This window comes from Eleutherodactylus coqui, chromosome 6 (assembly GCF_035609145.1).
Source record: "Eleutherodactylus coqui strain aEleCoq1 chromosome 6, aEleCoq1.hap1, whole genome shotgun sequence".
Taxonomy (NCBI): Eukaryota; Metazoa; Chordata; class Amphibia; order Anura; family Eleutherodactylidae; genus Eleutherodactylus; species Eleutherodactylus coqui.
Genome location: NC_089842.1, coordinates 137,033,549 through 137,050,220, shown reverse-complemented (window position 1 = coordinate 137,050,220; position 16,672 = coordinate 137,033,549). Strand labels below are relative to the sequence as shown.

At 47.4% G+C, this 16,672-nt stretch overlaps 1 protein-coding gene across 1 annotated transcript in view; it reads left to right on the top strand.

The window, feature by feature from the left end:
- Nucleotides 1–260: 260 nt before the first annotated feature.
- Nucleotides 261–16,672, top strand: part of MYADM (myeloid associated differentiation marker) — a 28,399-nt gene continuing 11,987 nt past the window's right edge. Inside the window, exon 1 of the mRNA XM_066607723.1 lies at nt 261–352. The gene's annotated coding sequence lies outside the window, so the exon portion shown is untranslated. The remainder of the gene's footprint in view (nt 353–16,672) is intronic.

Genomic DNA, 16,672 nt, shown 5'->3' with positions numbered 1-16,672 from the left:
TGGTTAATTTGGAGCATGCCATGACATTGTAGGGTCTGACAACAGCTGGAGGGGCAGTGATGGGGAGCCGCAGCCCCAGTCAGGGCACAGTGCAGGGGCTGCTTCCATGAGGAATCCCTCTGCTCCTCACAAGCAGCCGCCTTCCTGAGCAGCCCAGTAGGGACAGTGGTGAAGTGCAGGCAGGCGTGCAGCTGCTGAGGTAACGGCCGCCGCTCTGCGCTGTGTGTGTGACGTGTGCTTGTCTCCGGTCCCTGCGCGCTGGGGATGTGTCTGTAGCCGCACCCAGCCCCGGGCTCTGCTCACTCCGTCCTCTCCTCCGGCTGGAGCACACTGTCTGCTGCGGGACGTGGAGGTAAGTGCCCGTGGCTAGTGAGTGCAGGAGTGTGGCGACTGTGCAGCGGCTGGTGGGGATTGCAATAAGAAACTTTCTATGACTTTATTTTACTGCTAAAGGTGAGGTTTTTGGTAGCCGCTCCGTTTTTTTGTAACGAGCAGCCCGCCCTATACTGATCTGTGCCGGAATATTGCGGTTTACCGGACGTCTTTGCTAAGAGAAGCCCTGCGGCCAGATGTTAGCGGCGGTCAGTAGGAAACACTATAAACTTTTGTCTGACTTTTTTTTCCTTCTTCACTAGGTGCATTATTTTTTTTTAGGTCTTTTTTTTTTTTTGCCCCAGTTGCCCGGGCAATAGGCAGGGGTGACATTTATGTTCAGGCGGTTCCATAGACCTCGATAGGAAAAAGACAGGGCACACCGTCGGTGCAGATCTGCTGGGAGGGGGGGGGTTAGTCCTCCTATGCAGCCGCGAAAATCGTGACGAAATGAAAATGTTATTCCAATGGTCCGTGCCACGTTGGACGGCGCCTGCCCAAGTCCTGTCTTCGCTTTTTACATTTTTTTTTAAACTAGCGTGCAATAGTGTGGGGTTTGAATGATCCAGAAAAAACCCAACCTGGTTCGTGCGCTAATACGTTCTGTAGCGGCGGGCGGTTTAGAGCAATGCAATCAATCCTCAGCGCTCCGTCAATACCATACGGATTAAAATTCTCAAGATCTTACTTGATTGGGGGTGCCCTTCCCATGGCACCCCTCATATCCAGGTGAAGATAAAGATGGGTGCAAGGAGATGCTTCTGTATAAACTCTAGTTAATTGCAACGCGTTTCGGCTTATTCTTAAGCCTTTTTCAAGCGGTTTAGAGCGTGCGTCCGCGTGTTTTTGCCGCAGATCTGTCTAACTCCATAGCGCAAACTTTAGAAAAAAATCTTTACAAAACTCAGAGAGCAAAAAACCAACTTCTGAACGAAGCCCAGCCGCGTGTCTGGGTGGTGATTTATGTACCTTTTAATAGGCATTCCATAAAGGAGATCATTCAAAAAAGCCAGAAGAAGCCGCCAAATCGTGGCCGCCGCTCCAAACCGGGCGGTGACTCATAGAACACACAAGGGAGAAAGCCACCAAAAAGTACAGCTTGTACCGCGATGTGGTACTGCTCAAAAAAAGTACAGACCCGAACGCCCTTTTAGAGGAGCCGACTGTCGTTTGAACGAGCGAGTGACGTCGCCGCTAACTCATTGGCACTCGTGCCGCCTGTTTAGACTGGCAGATCATTGCTGAGAATCGCTCCCTTCTCGTTCCGTGCTTCGCATTCACATGGGCGTTTAAACGCAGCGATAAGGTAGCTTTCACACAGCCGTGAAAATTGCGTGAGGTACGCAAATATAAACCCCATTCTTGTGAATGGGGTCATACAAGTAAGCAGTTTTTATTTACTTTTTTTTTAATTTTTCCCCCACCGCATCACTCGAAATGCAAGTGGGGAAAAGAAAAACCTGTGATGGAACCCATTAATTCAGTGGATTCTATTTGCTGGCTGTGCATTCGGCACGCAGATTTTGTAGCTGTACATGCATCGGTGTCAGGCAGCCCTTAGGGCTCATGTCCACGAGCAAAATGAGATTTAGGATCCGCAGCGGATCTCCCGCGCGCGGATCCGCACCCCATAGGGATGCATTGACCACCCGCGGGTAGATAAATACCCGCGGATCGTCAATAAAAGGGATTTAAAAAAAAATGGAGCATGGAAAAATCTGGACCATGCTCCATTTTCGTGCGGGTCTCCCGCGGGGACGGCTCCCGTGGGCTTCTATTGAAGCCTATGGAAGCCGTCCGGATCCGCGGGAGACCTAAAATAGGAATTTAACGTATTTACCATCCGTAGCGGACCGGGAAGGTCTCCTCTTCCTCACGGCCGCATCTTCCTTGCTTCGGCTCGGCGGATGTGCCCGGCGCATGCGCGCGGCACGTCGGCGACGTGCCGCCGGCGTCAGGAATTCATCCGCCGGCCGAAAATGAAGATCCGGCCGTGAGGAACAGCTGACCTTCCCCGCCCGCGCCAGATAGGTAAATGCTTTTAAATTCTTATTTTCGGCGCTCATGTCCGCGGGGCAGGAGGGACCCGCTGCAGATTCTCCATGGAGAATCTGCAGCGGATCTTATTTTCCCCGTGGACATGAGGCCTTAAGCAGTACCTGCAGCCCAATCCGGTTGCACAGGTGGTCCGGCTCACCCATACATGCCGTGGCAAGACGGTTTGCTGAGCCACAACACCACAATTTTGATCCAGCATTTTGCCATGATTTTTACTGCTGTTTCCGAACGCATGTCACAGCGTTCACAGCGCTTTTTAATGCACCCCATCATTTGTGATGAGTGACGAGGTGCGTTAAAAAGCACGAAAACGCTGCATTCGAGCGCAGGTGTGCAAGGCCCTATTGTGATCCTGTGCGAGAGCAGCTGTAACCACCTAACGGCACAAGATGTAAGTTTACGTCCTTGCTGCCTGGTACTTAATACAGCAGGGCATAAATTTATGTCCTATGCGTGGCCTATGCCTATGTCACTTGCTGTGGGAGCCGGCTGTGACTGATAACATCCCTCTTGTTGCAGCAACGGGGATCGGTGAGAACATCTCTCCCTGCTCTTGATCCCCAACATGCTGCAAAGTTTACAAAGAGAGTCTGTGGCCTCTGTGATGTCATCTTGGAGGGCTAATTGGTTGCCATGGCATATGAGCGCTACAAATAGCGATAACACAATGCAATAAAAATGTACTGCAATGTATTATCATAGCGATCACAGGTTCAAGTTCCCTAGAGAGGCATAAAAAATAGGTTAAAAAAACTTTTTTGCCCACTTAAAGTACATTTTTGGTAGTATCGCCACGTCTGTAATAGGGTGCCTTCAGACGACTGTATATCGGCCAGGTGCCGATTTATGGCGTCCATCTCTGCAGGGGGAGGAGGGGAGGAGGCTAGAAGAGGTGGGAGCTCCGCCCCTCATTGCAGAGAGGGGGCGGGAGCTCAGTGCATTGAGCTTCCGCCCCATGGCACTATTTGCAATGGGAGGGGTGGGGCGGAGCTAAGTTGTGGAAGTTAGCTCTGCCCCGTCTTGCCCCCTCTCATTGCAGATAGTGCCGAGGGGCAGAGAGGGGGCAGGAGCTCAGTGCACTACTCCCGACTCTTCCAGCCTCCTCCCCCTGCAGAGAGGGACGCCGTATATAGGCACCCAGCCGATATACAGTCGTCTGAAGGCGCCCATAACCTGTAGAAAAAATTGAATTCACAATTTACCCCGCACAGGTAAAAAAAAACCCCTAAAAATGATTGTTGTTCCTTTCACCTTCCAAAAAAATGCTCTAGAAGTGATGATAAACCTGTATGTACCCCAAGATGTTACCACTAAAATCACAGCTTGTTACACCAAAGTAAGTTCTCTGTCAGTGGAAAAATAAAATTAGGGGACTTTGAATTCAATGATGCAAAAAAAAAATAGTTTATTGTGCAAAAATGAAGAAAATATAATTTTGGTATTTTAATCGTGAAAACACACAGAAAAAATGCTCCTGTGACTACCGTGACATGATTGGGGCTGCATTCACACCGGCAAGTGCCATATTGGGCTGAGGAAATCAGCCCGATTTTGCGCTGGTCAATGTGTTTAGCCATGGATGTGAAGCGTATTGCATGCGCAGAAAAATAGAGCATGGCACGACTTTGTGCAACCGAAATGTGCGTGCAAAAGGCAGAAATGTGAACTAACCCATTGAAATCAATGGTCTGTATTCTCTGTGTATTGCATGCGCAAATACATTCACCCCCCCTCCACACCACCACTACCCATCTCATGGGACCCCACCGCTCTTTGCAATCCTGCATTACCATGTGATGTCGCTTCATGCATACGGGGACCTCCATGACCTCCATTCTCCTGGTCGGTGGGCGCCCCTATGGTAGGACCCCCAGCAATCTGCTAGTCACCTATTACAATCTATTTCCTCATAGACTGTAAGCTCTTGTGAACAGGCCCCTCACTGCTGTTGTAGTGCAGAGAAAGACGAGTTAAACTCGGCCTCATATTTCACTTGGAAACTTGTGATTTCCCCGTGGATGCAGTAGAGATCCTTGTTTTTAATGCATCACACTTGCGTGCGCCTGGCATGCGGTGCTTTTGCTGGCCCCATTGAAAGCAGTGGGCAATGCATTTCGAAGGAACGCCCAAAGCTGCGACGTTCCACGATTAATTTTTTTTTCCTGCACCGCGATGCAGAACAAAAACCCACTGATGCTAATTACCACATTGAAAAGAATGGGGTTCATATTCGTCCATCCAGCAGCGCACGAATCTCTCGCCATCTCTTTACGATCTCAATGCCGCCGGCTCTGATAACGCCACAACCTCTTGTGGTTAGCGAGGTGTGCTGGGAGTTGTAGTGTTACAGTAACTGTAGATGATTGTTAACCATATAACTCCAAGTCAGAGGCGTGAAGGTTCTATTAGTACAAGGTGTGGGATTACGGAAATATAACCGTAAGATGGAGTCCAGCGAGAGACACTATAGACACCCTTCCTGTGTATGAAGTCATGGCGTCGCACACGGCTGCCTGTTATTAGCCCTGTGTCTGAATACAATTCTGCCCATAAGTGGCCAAGTAATGCGATCTGTGCCTGGCAGCCGTCCATAGTATGTGCTGTAATAGGGTTACTACACGTGTGACTGTCCCTGCAGGAGGGTAACGGCGTTATTTAATGTAATGGTATGGCGATGTCACTGCCCGCCACTACATGTATTTGTAGCCTGGACCTGTTCTCAGTCCTTATACAGCAGAGGTAATGGCATCCCCATTGGACTGGGTCAGTACATAGTCTTAGATCCAGGCTGTGCCAGGGTGAAGCCGGCAGGATTTCGTCACCCACATCCATGTAGGCTGTGCTCACATGGGACGGCTGCGCTGCAGCATCTCCACAGGGCAGTGGATGTACCGCAAGACATGAAGTTGCGGTCTGTTGCAGATTTCATGGCGGTTTCCTCGGCTAATGGTGTGTTTATCTTATTTCCATTGTTTATGCTGATTTCCCTCTGTTACTATGTTCCTCTGTTTAATTCTGCTGCGGAAATGTGCAAAAAGCAACTTCTACACTGCTTTTCTGCAACGTTAAAACCCACTCCACAAACACCATTATTACACAGCGGATATTTTCTGCTCCATGTGGGCAAACATCATTAAAATGTATTAATTTAGCTGGGATTTATGCCAGATCTGTGCGGCAGGCTTGGAATGGAGCCTCCAGTGCATATGTGATTATGGCCTCATTGTGCTTGATTGTGGCTTTGCATGGGTGCTCAATGCCTAGTGGCAGCCAGAGTTGTGTAAAGTACTGGTGGAGCCCATGCTGGTACCACAGGGATCATACCTAGTTGTGCTACGTAGAGGGGAATCCCTACTCTGGCGCTCATATAGAATCTGTTCTTACTATATAGAACCCATTAGTACACATGCAGTAGGGGTAGGTCTGTCCGGCGCGCTCAGGGTTACGCTTTCTTGCGCCGTTCGGGGAGCAGCTGAACCGCTCTGTATGGAACCAAACCACACTGGACAGACCCCATTGACTATAATGGGGTTTGTTTGGTTTCCGCCCGGCTTTTAGACAGAAGGATAAGCGTTGCATGCAGCGCTTTTTCTTCAAGTGTTTTCAGACGGCTCTGAGACAGAAGCTCCAAGGCCGATGTGAAGCCGGCCTGACAAACATGGCAGCTCCTTTTCCATGCCCCTGCCCTTTACTATCATAGCGATTCTCCGCTCGCTGGGCTCTGATTGCGGCATGCTGCGATTTGCCGCGAGTCTCCGCGGTGAGTGTATCTGTCAGTTCTCTCCCCTGCTCCGAGGCGGCAGAATATCGCTAGTGATATCCCGCCTCGCCCATGGACAGGCGGCCTAAGGCCGGGCTCACAGAGGTGGACCGGATTCCATCTGAGAGCCCAGCCTCCGACCTCACATACCTTATCTTCTTGTACTGCGGATTACCACAACCGCTCGCCATCAGTCATGCGCAGTAGTTTTTCTTTTTCAATATTTGTATTACCTGCACCGTCGCTTAGCAATGACATGGGTATCCGCAGCCCATACACAATGCATGAGGGCTGTGAGTCAGACGCTTACATTGACTTCAGTGGAGGTCGTCCAAGCAAATTTGTTGCAAAATAGAGCATGCTACAAATTTATTTTTTTTATTAAATTTAGTTTAATTTTTTTTTCCGCTCGTGGAATATGCAATTTGCATCTGCGAGTGTGAATGAAAAAGCAAATTTACATCCTTTTCAATGTCTGCGTTTTGCCGTGGATCCTCTATGCGGAGGGCGATCACTGATTCCGCAATCAGAATCCGCCCGTGTGAGTCCGGCCTAAGAATGCTTTCAAAAATAGAAATGTCAATGAACAAAAGGGAAATGGACAATAAATCAGTATTTGGTGGGACCATCTTCTTGGGTGGTTTCATGCAGACTTTTTTTTTCCTGCAATTTTTGAGCATGCGCTCTGTTTTTTGTTTTTTTTACCTCACAAAAAAACATTGCTGCCACTTTCTATTTTCTTGCACTTTTTTGGCGCAATTTCGTTGTGATATATATTTTTAGCGTGAAAGTCAATACGACTTCCTAATGTTAAAAACACATCACATGAAAATCGCAAGTTTGTGCTTTGCAATGTGATAAAAAAGGAGGCTCCATAAGGAAAAAAAAAAAAAACGCTGAAAAAAAAAATGACGTCACAAATTTTTTTTCTCTCAACTTCACATAAGTGAAAACATCTCCTGTAGAAAATCATTGGTTTCATAATTCTGCGTTTTTACTCTCGCATTGCGCGAAAATCACGCGTTTTATCGCCCATGTGAAACCACCCTTTGTCTTCCATATAGCATCAGTTTTTGTAGGTATACTTGCACACAGTTTTTGAAAGAACTTGGCAGGGAGGTTGTTCCAAACATCTTGGAGAACTAACCATAGATCTTCTGTGGATGTAGGCTCACTCAAATCCTTCTGTCTCTTCATGTAGTCCCAGACAGACTGAATGGTGTAGAGATCAGGGCTCTGTGGGGCTGTATCATCACTTCCAGGACTCCCTGTTCTTCTTTACACTGAAGATGGTTATTAATGACATTGGCTGGATGTTTGAGGTCGTGGTCCTGCTGCAGGAGACATTTGGAGTCAGATGCCTTCTATATTTTTAAAAACTTCTTAATTTGCAGCTTACATTTTAAAGAATTTCCCATCTACAGATTTCAATGTGAATCCATCGATAATCCACAGTAAAAGAAGCAGCATTTCTTGTGGATTATGACTTCCTCATTGAACACAATGGAGAGAATTTGAAACCTATCCACAACCAATCTGTAGCATAATCTCACATACAGCAGATTTAAAGGGGTTGTCCCGCGGCAGCAAGTGGGTCTATACACTTCTGTATGGCCATAATAATGCACTTTGTAATGTACATTGTGCATTAATTATGAGCCATACAGAAGTTATAAAAAGTTTTTTACTTACCTGCTCCGTTGCTAGCGTCCTCGTTCCCATGGTGCCGACTAATTTTCGCCCTCCGATGGCCAAATTAGCCGCGCTTGCGCAGTCCGGGTCTTCTCCTCTTCTCTATGGGGCTCCGTGTAGCTCCGTGTAGCTCCGCCCCGTCACGTGCCGATTCCAGGCAATCAGGAGGCTGGAATCGGCAATGGACCGCACAGAAGCCCTGCGGTCCATGAAGACAGAGGATCCCGGCGGCCATCTTCAGCAGGTGAGTATGAAGACGCTGGACCGCCGGGATTCAGGTAAGCGCTGTGCGGGTGGTTTTTTTAACCCCTGCATCGGGGTTGTCTCGCGCCGAACGGGGGGGGGGGTTTAAAAAAAAAAAAACCCCGTTTCGGCGCGGGACAACCCCTTTAAGATCCACGTTGGGCCCAATGCACACGGACGGACTTGCATTGCGGAATCTGGAGTGGGCGTCCGCCTCCGGATTCTGCAGCAAATACTTCCATAGCATGCAATGTAAAAGCGGGTTTCCATCCCAATGAGCGGAAATCAATTGCGAATTTATGCTTGCATGGGGAAAATCGCAGCATCCTCTATTCTGAGCCAGATTCCGTGCGAACGGCTTCCATTGAAGTCTCATAGAATTGCCAAGAGAAAAAAAACGTATTTCCAATCTCAGATCAACAGTCCGAGAGAAATATTGCTCAGGTAAATAAACACATTACAGTTAGTGTGTTATTTCACGTGCACGTTCCGTCCATATCGCTGGCACCCTGTTGGCGCTGCATCGCATGAAAGCAGTTTAATTGCCTGCACCATATCCTGTAAGTGTTGAGACTTTTTGAGCAATACATTAAAGAGACTGATGATCAGCAATTCTGCAACTGGCACAAGAGATGATGATGATGATTATTATTATGTAGTACACGGGGGACTACTTCACCTCCGGTAGCATCCTAGTACGTCCCATGAAGAGCAGCCAGGACATTACGCACCACAACCGCACTACAAGCTCATCAACCTCTCAGACACTTAACAGGGCGCCGCATCTATCAGGTCCCCTAGAGAATATTTGGGCTGAAGCATTTTCTTAATGAAGTTTGTACAGTTCAAAACACAATTAACGACCCAATGTGAATCTTGTGACTGCTTCTGAGGAAGTTGCCTGAGGTCACATTGACAATGACAGATTTTCATAGCAATCCGAAATGCAGAAGTTCTTGGTTTAGAATTGTTGTGACACAGAACTTTATACATTACTTTTCTGTTGTGGGACTCGGGTGCTTTTGGGTTGTATGGTGCTATGTACAGAAGCTGATATGCTTGTAATATGGCATCCAATGGAGTAGTCCACCATTTCTACTTTCCGTAGGAGTCATACTGCACGCCAAAAAAGTTTACTTTTGTGCAGCCTCCTTATGAAATGAGGGGGCTCCCAGTAGGACACCACATACTTCTATGGGCATACTATTACCTGTAGATTTTCCGTGCATGGAAGTTCTGAATTGTAGTAAAGTAGTTGTAAGGTATACGAGATGTTAACAAATCTCCTCGATACACTACAGAAAATTTCTGCGCAGAAGTAAATCTCTGGTGTTGATTTTTAAATCCTCTTCATGTCAGTCCATGTTGAAGATTAGTTGCAAATTTTCCCCGAAGGACTTCAATGGAGAAGTTAACATCTGTAATAAAATGTATTATTGTAGACTCTTCTGCAAATCCGTAGCAAGATCCCTAGTTGTGAATTTCAAGCCAACGGATTTCTTTGCTTTTCAGAATCCTCAGGTAAGTACGCTGCAGTTGACTCGGCGCAGATCTTCCACTGCGGATTTCCAAGTGAGACTTTGTGGATTTGTTGTGGAAATTTAAGACTCATATTGACTGAGTTCTAGTTAGACATTAAAGGGGTTGACCAGTTATAGGTAAAATAATACATAAGGTGCACTTACCCCTCTGCCATGATCCTGCCCTGCTGCAGTCCCTGCGTTTGCCATGACTAATGCAGTGTTATCGTTCCTTCTCCTGGCATTGGCGCTTGCATCCTGAGTGGCATGATGCCAGGAGTCCATGAATGTGACGCTGCAGTCTTGGATTGGCTGCAATGGGCACCTGACTTCCGGTGAAGGCAGCTGTCACAACAAATGCCAGGACCACAGCGGGGCTAGTGGTGGATCCTGGCGGCGAAGGGGTTAGTAATGCTCTTATTTTATCACAGGCAGCTGTAATAAAGGGATGTTCAGTAACCGGACAACCCCTTTAATACTTGCCTGGAAGCAGAACTCAATTACTGCGTGCTGTCCTTGACAAGGAGTCATTAAGATAGCGTTTGGTTATGGAAAACTAACATTTGTTTAAGGCTTTAGGAATATGACTTCATTGCTCAGGGTCATGGGGATAAAGAACGCCTGTCTGTGATATCACATTTTCTGTCTATGGCCTATATATATATATATATATATATATATATATATATATATATATATATATATAATATAATCTCTAGAGATAGTGGTCAATCTGCATCAGGTGACTAGAGGTCGAGCAGTGAATATATGAATATTAATTAACTACACCAGATTCATCTCCGGGGTCGCTGCAGACTTTGATTTAAGCAGTTTGTCAATTATACTGTAGAGCCCGCTTAAAGGGGTTGTCCCGCGCCGAAACGTGTTTTTTTTTTTTTTAACCCCCCCCGTTCGGCGCGAGACAACCCCGCTGCAGGAGTTAAAAAAACAACCCGCACAGCGCTTACCTGAATCCCGGCGGTCCGGCGTCTTCATACTCACCTGCTGAAGATGGCCGCCGGGATCCTCTGTCTCCATGGACCGCAGGGCTTCTGTGCGGTCCATTGCCGATTCCAGCCTCCTGATTGGCTGGAATCGGCACGTGACGGGGCGGAGCTACACAGAGCTACACGGAGCCCCATTCAGAAAAGAAGAAGACCCGGACTGCGCAAGCGCGGCTAATTTGGCCATCGGAGGGCGAAAATTAGTCGGCACCATGGAGACGAGGACGCCAGCAACGGAGCAGGTAAGTATAAAACTTTTTATAACTTCTGTATGGCTCATAATTAATGCACAATGTACATTACAAAGTGCATTATTATGGCCATGCAGAAGTGTATAGACCCACTTGCTGCCTCGGGACAACCCCTTTAATTAAGGGACCTGACTGGTTCCCTTTAAGAGAAAGATAATTGGAAACTATACATTATAGGGGGGCAGGCCAGTTTAGAAAATCCACGTTCATATATCCTATAAGAGAGACTGCGTTAAGAGTGGGTCCACTCTTCAGGGGTCTCTTCGTCAGAGTGGAGAGCAGCTACATAGAGTGTCGCTCTTTCTGGAGACTTCTTCTGTCCTGCATTACACAGGTAGTAACCCATTGATGGTAATGGAAACTATGTAAGGGCCCTGTTTTAACAGAATGGTTATCCTGGAGATAATTGTTGAATTGTGAGAAAATGAACAATAATTGTTCAGTGTAAACATGGCCAACGATTGCCCGATGCATGGTGATTTGTTCGCTTGTCGTCGGTCACTTATTTTATGCAGACATAAAACCTAACTATAATTGGTCCACGTAAATAGGCAGTCTCTCATGGATGAATGGCTGCCTGTTTAGTCTGAACGGAGACGGGTGGATGGAAGATCTCTTCGGCACGCTCCGCCTTCATTCAGTGAGCGATAATTATCACTCTTGTGGGAATACACATTAGTAACAATCTTTTTAATGACTGTAGGGCGTTTAAAGCGTTCATGAATTTTCGGATAACTTTTCAGGATATAAGTTGCCATAATAACCCTCTTTCTGGGCTTTATATGACTTATATCCTGCATTTTTTTCCCTGTGCAGGCTGTATATCTGATGCTCCATCCTCTCCGGACTGGTAGGAGATGCTGCTGTTGTGTTCTATACACTGTGCACAGAAAACTACAGAGATCTTGCGTTCTAATTGCCTAAAACACACACACACAGACATCTCATTATGCAGGAGTATACAGAAAGACTTAACCCTTTCCAATCCACTGTCTGACATCTAAAGACATGATTTGAGGCTGTACAGCTCTGATGTTGGAAGATGTCCGATGGGGTTCTCTTACTGTATATTGCCAGCGTCTCTGCTGTCGGAGCCTATCCAACATGTCACCTCATGCAGTACCAGCTTTATCCAGCATATAGCGCCGTTGTATAACAGCAGAAAAAGAGTAAGCCCCCTAGGAAAACCAGGATAGAAATTGGATTGGAAAAGGTTAAGGCCCATTTACACCAGCAGATAATCGCTCAAACGATAGTTTGAGCGACAGCTTTGCGCGATCATTTTGCATAAAAATTAATTGGTATTTAAGTAACTACTCAGCTACTTAAATTCCAATTAGGTGTGCAAATGAAGCCTTCCCTGAATACAGTTAATAGCCCCAGGCTATTATCTGCGCTCAGATCCTTTGCTCTCCACAGGGAAACAATGCTATCAGCACTCCCCGTGGAGAACTCCTGATAAAAGTGAGCGACGATTTTTATGTTGGACTGATTTTAGCGATCAGCCGAAAAGCTGACGATGGGTGCACGTTTACACGCGCTGATTATCGCTAAAATGAGAAAAAAAATTTATTTATTTATTTTTTTCAGCGATAATCGTCCAGTGTAAATGGGCCTTTAGCCAGTGTACATGTGTATGAACAGCAGAAGATTTCAAAATTGGCTCTTCTTGCAGCTCTGTTGCCCCCGCCCCCCTTCTGCATACAGATCAGTGAGCGCTGATGACTTATCCTTTTGTCCTATGGTCCCTTATCAGTCAAGAGCTAGTCCAGTGGACAGCAAGGGGAGGGATTTGTCAGCACAAAAACACCATTTTAGGTAAACTACACGGCCGTTTTGCAAATGATCACGCTGGCTATCATATAAGTGCAACCTCCTTGAATAGTTAGTGACCCTTTAGGTGCTCGACAGTTGTCCTTTGTAAAAGGACCCTAAGGGCTCCCACATACTCGCGTTTTTTTGTTAACGCGGTTGTCAATGGGGCTTTCTAATGTTAAAAACGCAACGCACCAAAAACGCAAGTTGCATTGCGTTTTTAACATTAGAACGTCCCATTGACAATTGCATTAACAAAAAACACAGCGTTAAAAAAACGCAAGTGTGTGGGAGCCCTGATGCTTTTTTTGTCCAGTCATGGCATAGTAGGGAGTTTGAACACGTTCCCCCACAGGGTAACGCCCAACAATTAGCTGACATCTAACAGGGATTGTCCAAAGCAGAGAACCCCTTAATGTCTTATCTGGTAGTAATAAGGCTAAACTTCAGTCCCTACTAACTTTTAGTGAAAGGCTCCATCTGCAGCACTGAACTTGTAGATTCGGGCGTGCATGTATTGAGTTTGGCTTTTTTCTTTTCCCCTGGCATTGAGCGAAGCGGAAAGGGGGAGAATGTCTAGTCACAACGTTTGTGGTAGATTGCCAAGAAATAAGTTGTTCCTCGGCTTATTACAGCTTTTAGCAATGTGGGTCAGGAGCTAGTTCTACTAATCTGCCTGATATGTACAGTTCAGGGCTGGTGAGCGCACTATATCCCATCTGTCTGTCACCGCATTGAGGTGTCACAAAGCAGCTTACTTACTACTTGCTGCACACATTGGAACCTTAGACTAGTGGAAGGAAATGCCCCACCTTTGTTTGGCTGCAGTTATACTTTTATTACAGCTTACCTCATACTATAACGTGCAACAGGAAACGTCTATGACTCATGGACTGAAACTGCTCAAATATGTTCCTTTTCTTCTTTTTTTTTTCTCTTTACATCAGTTTTTTAGGAGAGGCAACTGGAAAGATGTTAAAGGGGTTGTGCTAAGATACACGACTCCGGTACTGGTATTTCTTGACGCCACCGGAAGCTAGGGGTTTGACAGGGCTTGCATGCAGGAACGCCCCTCTCACACCCCTAGCTCCCGATTGGCGGAATAGCGCAAGGTCCTAGAAGCTGCGGCAATGGATCAGGGACAGAAGCTGTGGGCATGTGAGTGACCCACACTCCCTCTGAATTCCCCCACGCTGTGCTCCACCCCTGCTACCCGACTGTGTGTTACACTCCCTCGGCGCTGTGGCCTCCCTGCTTGAGGGAGGCAAGCTCCCTGCGTCTTACCCTCCACTGTGCTCACAGTCCCCGAGCGGTATCTGCTGTCCACATCCAGTGACCGGACTGTCCCGCGCCGCAGTGGGATCGCTGCTGTGCTCCTGTACTCTGCGTCTGCCTCCGCATGTCACTGTGTCTCCCCCTGGCGTTGTGGCCTCCCTGCTGCCAAACGCGATTTCAAACTCTCATTGGAGAGGCGGAGACACTGTGTGCTGCCGCCGGGAATGCCACTTCACGGCGCTGTGGCCTCCCTGTTGCCGACCCCGCTGTGCCCTTCAGGGAAGGCCCTTGCAGCTGGGGCTGCCTGCCTGCAGCGGGGACCGCTGTATCCTTTCCTCAGAAATCATTAGCGGGCTACCAGGACCTGCAGCCCATCCAGCTCTGCAGCCAATCACGTACAGGGGGCGTCACCCACCTGTGAAACTTGACTCCACTAGTACTTTCTGGTGGCGTCAAGATACACCAGTACCCACAACTTCTCCTGAGAGTGTGAGGTTAAGGCATTAGCTGTTTGCCACTGTCATTCAAGGCAAACATTTGACTGGGGAGAGCTGCGATCACCCTTTTGTGTCAGCAGAAAGTCCACCAGAACGGAAGCCACACTTTATGAGCAGTTGTCTAGTCTGGGACATAGAGGGGGTTTCAAGCAGGATAGTTTTTGATGCAGTTTTTTTGAGCCAAATCTTGAAGTCTCCATTCATATTTTCCAGAACTTTTGAATGCGCTTCCAGCTTGAACTACATGAACAAGGGGTTGCATACCGTCCATGCAATTTTTATTTTCTGTTGAACCCCTTTGGGTTTTGAAGAAGTGTTTAACTATTCTTTTGGTAGTGAGTAATGTTGCCCGTCGTGGCCGTCCGGCCGATAAAATCTGACCAGATTGCTAGCAAAAATTGGCAGAAATGTTTCATTATTTTTTTTTTTTTTGTGAATGTGGCTCATTTGTTAGCACTGTTGCCTTTCAGTGCTGGGGTCCTAGACTCAAATCCGAACAAGGATAACATCTGCGTGGAATTTGAAAAAGTCCATCCAGATGTTCCTCTTGGTCAGATTTGAACGTACAACTCCAGCAGTGAGTTCTCTGGAGCAGGAAAGACAAGGAGAATAAACAGAACATAAAAACCCTATCCAGATGATGGCCAATTTGAACATTGAACTCCAGTACTAACAACTGAGCCACCATGCTTGTGTTTTTTTTTTTATACCTCTGGAGGAGGAGACGGAAAATATAAAGAGAACATACAAAGTCCATGCAGATGTCCTTAGACCGATGTGAACCAAGAACCCCAGCACTATAAGGCAACCGTGCTAATGACTTGTTCAGCATTGTTTTTCTTCTCACTTCTCCTCCCAGAGAAGATGAATGAGGAGGAGATGTATAAGTAGTTGAAGGAAAAAGGGCAAAAGGAGAAAATCTGAGGAGGAAGAAGCTTTGTGGCCCAGTGGCTTGCACTGTTGGCTTGTAGGCGGGGTTTCTTGTTTCAAAGCAAGGTGTCTTTATGTTCTCTTTGTCTTTATTATCCTTGTTCTACAAGGTGGAAGAAGGAAACTAATTGAAATCAATGGGCTCTATTCACTGCGCAAATGCGTTCATGTGACGCAGGCCTTAGACAGACTTTGGGTTATCGTGTCGTTTGACAGCATTCTTGTGGTGTCCTAATCTACCTGCCCTCATAGGGAGGAGTAGAAACCAGAGATTTTGTTTTACAAGACTGTAGGAGGGGCCAACTTTTTGAGCGTTCCAGTTTCCCTGCTTCGTGGTGTACATGACACTTTGGATGGAACTGTCCCTTTTAATAAGGTCCACTTCGTATCCTGTGGTGTCACTAGCCTGCAAACTTCAGCATGCTCAGTGTCAGTTACATATATAAGGGATCAAGTCTGGATATACTGCTACTTTATGCTTTACGGCCCGCTGCACACGGGTGAGAAAATCACTCTGGATTTACACGTTGCGAAACCTACAAATACGAACCCCTTTTTATGCCTTTTCCCACAGACTTCTCTCTAGAGAAAAAGAAAAACCTGACAAGGGCATTAGGTAAAAAAAAATATGCCACCCGAAAAAAAGTGTGACTTAAAGGGGTTGTCTCGAGGAAGCAGTGATTTTTTTTTTTTGCCCAGTCCCCCTAATTAATCATACATTACTAAGTCCCCCTGTAAATGACTTTTCTAGCTGGTTTGTACTTACAGTTCCAGCGTTTCAGCAACTTATAAAAACTTTTCCAAGATGGCCGCCGGCTTTTTTCCCGTCGCTTGCTGTAGCCCGACGTGCGCGCTCCCGAGACGCTACCAGCTGTGTCTCCCTGACAACCAGACGCCCCGCAGCCGCCGAGCACGGCACACAGTCACCCACCGCCAGGCAGCAGGTAACCGGCGCTAGACCCCTGACAACAGACGAAGGCAGCCCCCCCCCCCCCCCCCGACCCAGCGGCAGCCCCCCCCCCCCCCGACCCAGCGGCAGCCCCCCCCCCCCCCCCCCCGACCCAGCGGCAGCCCCCCCCCCCCCCCGGCCCATCACTTACCTGGATGGCGGGACAGCTGGGCGGCTTCTCGGGACACCTGGGCGGCTCAAGTTTCTGCACCTTCCTCTAAGAGAGGATGGTACAGAATGGCCGCTCCAGCGCGCTCCCGAGAAGTGACAGCTCGTCTGCTCATGCGCAAAAGAGCTGTAGCGGCT